The sequence below is a fragment of the Quercus lobata genome, chromosome 3 (assembly GCF_001633185.2).
Source record: "Quercus lobata isolate SW786 chromosome 3, ValleyOak3.0 Primary Assembly, whole genome shotgun sequence".
Classification (NCBI taxonomy): domain Eukaryota; kingdom Viridiplantae; phylum Streptophyta; class Magnoliopsida; order Fagales; family Fagaceae; genus Quercus; species Quercus lobata.
The window spans coordinates 40,207,957-40,212,983 of NC_044906.1; the positions used below are offsets into that span (position 1 = coordinate 40,207,957).

The 5,027-nt window shown below is 33.6% G+C and overlaps 1 pseudogene; it reads left to right on the forward strand.

Moving 5' to 3' along the window:
* The first annotated feature begins 1,823 nt into the window (after nucleotides 1-1,823).
* LOC115981909 lies at nucleotides 1,824-4,271 on the forward strand (annotated as a pseudogene).
* The last annotated feature ends 756 nt before the right edge of the window (nucleotides 4,272-5,027 follow it).

The window sequence follows — 5,027 nt, forward strand, 5'->3', positions numbered from 1 at the left end:
ACCACTACAATTAAAAGAAAATTTATAACCAAATAATCATAAACATAACGGCAAACAAACACAAACTATATAAGATAAACTTAGGGTTTGGGTTTTATATGTGCAAGTTAGATTTGAGCTTATATAAAAGAATAAAATAAGTTATCTAATAGTATATTTACATGAAAAAGTTTTAAGTGACAAGGATGCTTGCTTTGACATGACACATGTTAGAGAAGAAGAAAGTGATAGCAAGAACGTAAAAAGGACACAAGATGTACATGGAAAACCCTAGGAAAAGGGATGAAAAACCACGGTTTGAGCAAAAATTGAATGTTCTTGCTTTGTTCAAATTTGTATTATGTGGGGAAAAGAGGTCACTCTTGTACAATAAAGGTGTTCTTCCTTAAAGAGAGACCTTGTTTTCTACCTTCCTATCTTATCAACTTTCTACTCTCTTCTTCAAATATTTACTAGGGTTTTTACCCTAAAATATAGCTTAATGTTCCTCTTATAATTTGAGGAATATGGCTAAGTACAAAGATAGGTGTCAAGTCATCATTTCTCTATTTTGGACCTTTCCATAGTTGTGATATGGAAAGTTGACTAGAGGATAGAGATTATGCCAACGTGGCACTGAGACCTGTGGGTAGGTGATTTTGCCACTGCTTGGGAAACAAGTCATGGACATTGAGAGAGACATCAGGAGTACTGTAAATGATACATGTGTCTCTAAGGTAGTCCAACATGCATTCAACCAATAAGGGGTGTCCCTATAGTTGCTGACCTTAGAAAGTCACTATCTCCTTTTTCGTGAGTACTTGAGTCCCATGTTAGGTGCATATCTTACTTTCTTCCCAAAGTAGTCATGCATTTGGCACGGACCAAGAATAGGATCTTTTAGCCAATGCTTCCTCTTCCTTTACTCACAATCACAGCCATTCCAAGTGTAGGGTCCAGATCCAACCACATATGCATTCTCCCATATCTTAGTAGTGTAATGTACAGGGTTTATTTAGGAAGAGGGGCAAAAATATATATATAATATATTTTTTTAATTTAAAAATATATTAAATATAGATGGGTTAGGTTGGGTTAGGCAGGTTTGTAAATCTCATGACCCAAACCTAACCCGACTCACTGTTAAAAAAAAAAAAAAAAAAATCATGACCCAACCCAACCCACCATCTCCTAAGAATTGACCTAACCTAGTGGGTTGGGTTGGGTCGGGTCGGGTCGATTTTGGTGGGTTGGCAATTTCACTACACACCCCTACCCTTAGTACCTAAAAAATGACCAAAACTCCTTCAATTCCCTCTAACATTTAAAAAAAAAAAATACCATTGCAACCTACAAAATGATCAAAATACCATTAGAACATAGAAAATGACTATAATGCCCCTGAAATCTAGGAATGACTCTCTCTCTCATTTCTTGTAAATTCACCTCCTTTGACATAGAAATGGAGCTAAAAGTGTGAATTGGATTGTCTTCTTTTGCAGTATCAGTTTGCAAACTACTCCAGTCCTGAGTACAAAGACAGTGGTAAAGGATATTTGAAGCTTCAGCTGATTAATCAGAGATCAGATTTCTCATTTGCACTATTTTTTTGGTGGCTTATCAAATGTATGCTCACAAATGTCAATATCTGCATATTTACATGATAACTTATTTGTTTTAGTTGAAGCAATATTTCTTATGCAATGAAATATTATGTTTTCCTGTTTAGTTCTTTGAAAGAAAAAAAATATATTCATCTTTTGATATTTTGGAAATTTCATATATAAACAATGCTTGTGATCACTTTCTAATAGAATGAAACCCTTTTTTTATTTTTTGTAACCAACTTCAGCTCATTGGCCGAACTCCTCTTGTATATCTTAACAAAGTCACTGAAGGCTGTGGAGCTTATATTGCTGTCAAGCAAGAAATGATGCAACCTACTGCTAGCATCAAAGACAGGTATCTTCTTTCTTCCTCATAATGATAGATTTACTAGCATATATTTCTTGCTATTACAGTTTAAAACACACATTACTGACTACATTTTTATAATTAAAATGTATAATTGTTTTTTTTATTTCTGTTCATAGAGCAGCACATGCCATGATTGTGGATGCTGAAAAGAAAAACTTAATTACCCTGGGAAGGTTAGCTGAATACTTAACTTAGTGATCTATTTATTTTTCCCTTGTTATAAGATATTTTTGTCTTAAACTTATACTGCAGCTTCAGGTTTGTCTAATTTAGTATAAATGTTATGTTAGATAACTTTGATAGAGCCCACATCAGGAAATATGGGGATCAGTATGGCATTTATCTTAGCCCTCAAAGGATACAAAACGGTTCTAACCATGCCCTCTTACACAAGCTTGGAGAGGAGGGTAACTATAAGAGCATTTAAGCTGATTTAATTCTCACTGATCCCACCAAGGGGATGGGGGGAATAGTTAAGAAGGCATATGATCTTTTGGAATCTACACCAAATGCTTTCATGCTCCAGCAATTTTCAAATCCTGCCAACACCTTGGTAGTTATCCTGCCTTTAATTTTCTTCTGTAACTGAAAAGTCTTTATTGGCATCATGTAGGATAAAATTTTCTATGCTACATAATTATCTTAAATTATATATAGTTTAGAATCAATTCGAATCTGGTATATACATTATTCATCCTCTCCTGCTTAGTGGATGGTGGATATGTGATTGACCTCAAAATGGAAAACAGGTGCATTTTGAAACTACAGGTCTTGAGATATGGGAAGATACTTATGGACAAGTTGACATTTTTGTCATGGTAATTGGTAGTGGAGGCACTGTCTTTGGGGTCGGACAGTACCTTAAATCCCAAAATCCTAATGTAAAGGTAATGATTCATGATTTGCCCATATTCACCCTTATAATTCTGTTTCATTCCTTGTTAATATTTTAGTTGATTTCTTGTAGATATATGGAGTAGAACCTGCAGAAAGTAACGTATTGAATGGTGGTAAACCAGGTAAAATTCATGCTATTTTCTTTCTTATCTAGTTCCTTTTTTTTATAACCTCTGAAGAGAACAAAGTTGGAAAATTTTCAAATTTATCTTTTTTTCGTCCAGCTGATATCTAATAATGGAAGACTATAAAAGTAATGAAGATACAGACTTTGTAACTTTCAAGTTTATCTATGCCTTTGTAGATAACATTGTCTTGGTAAGAGAAGTTAAACACTAATATTGTTGAAATTTTGAATCAGGTCCTCATCAGATTACTGGCAATGGGGTTGGGTTCAAACCAGATATTTTGGACATGGATGTAATGGAAAAAGTTCTTGAGGTAAGTGTTGTTGATGATGTTGTTAGCAATGACAGAAAGATTTTAAAAAGAATATAGTATTCTTGCTAATAGTTTTGGTTTTCCCTAATTGTCATGTTGAAACTTATCTGGTAGGTTAGTAGCGAAGATGCAGTAAATATGGCCAGGAAATTAGCGTTGAAGGAGGGACTTATGGTAATTACTTAAATAACTCTTTGAAGCATATCTATCTCTACACTTTCATGGGTGCTCACAACTTAATTATATCAGCTGATGCTACTGGAGAACGTTTTCTGTGCTTCAGTAACATCTTTTTAGTACCCCCAGATGGACCCAACAAGATGATATCTAGAATGCTATTACGCATTTTTATAACTTTGATCGTCCTGGTTAATGCAAGTAGGAATATCATCTGGAGCCAATACAATTGCAACACTCAGACTCGCTAATATTCCAGAGAACAAGGGCAAACTTATTGTGGTAATAAGAGAAACATATATTCTAATTCCATTTGGTTTGTATCATGTTATGATTAATACCCTTAAACTATTTTCATCAGAGCCAATTGATTTTGCATAAGATAGCTTCAGGATATGCAAACAAATTATAAAGATCAACTTTATTTGTCTATTATCTTATTCTTCTTTAATTCACAAGATTTATACATGAAATGTGAATAAGGTTATATTCTGAAAAAATAATTCTGTTTCCAAAATTCATTTCTCGACACATCACCAGTTTTGGTTGTGAAAAAGCTTCTAATTCAATAAGCACAAGCAAATGGTGTTCTTTATTATCGACATCTCTAGTGTTTATTTTCTTATGTAACCAATTTGATTCAAGTATTAATGCCCATAAATGGCTGTTGATTGTTTGAATTTCAGACTATTCATCCAAGTTTTGGGGAGCGATACTTGTCATCTGTCCTGTTTCAAGAGCTGAGGAAAGAAGCTGAAAACATGCAACCAGTTTCAGTTGACTAAAGCTTGAGGAAAGAAGCTGAAAACATGCAACCAGTTTCAGTTGACTAAAGCTTTTGATTGGCTTGCTCAACAAAAAAGGAAAGCTCTCTTGTGGAACTACAATACTACACATATGCAGCAATGTATTTTCTTTTTGATGTTTGGTAGTGGGCTAGAACTTTGTTTTGTTGTAGCATAATAAACAACTGAGGTTGATATCAGATACTATGTACTAAAACATAGGGTCTTACATGTGTACTTGAGTCATGTGGTTCAATACAAGTGTTACATGTAACAATTTACAGCTATTGGCAATTATGAGATTGTTTTTTACCTCTCTAGAGTGGAGCTTGATAATAACGGTTGTATTTTTATTATTATTATTATTATTTTTTTGTTCCAACTTTGGCATGTAACAATTTACAGCTAGAATACAAACACAAACAAAGATTGTTCATGAAAAGAGCTTCCTGGACACAAACATAAGTCCGGACTTCATTATGATTGGTACGTAAGAACCTTTAGACAACGGCAGCTTTGACATGGAGAAGCTTCATTGTTTCTTTAGGACATATCTCTTGCATATAATATTCAAGCTTTACAACTGAGGCTTTATATATATGCTTATATTGCAGTATAAATATTAAGTATAATAATTCCTCTAGTGTTATATACAAAATGGATTAAATTTAATAATGTGATTACATTTGCTTAATAATGTGATTATACAAAACATGTAATTCCTCTAGTGTTGAAATATTATATTTACATGTGAACAAAACATGCTAGTTG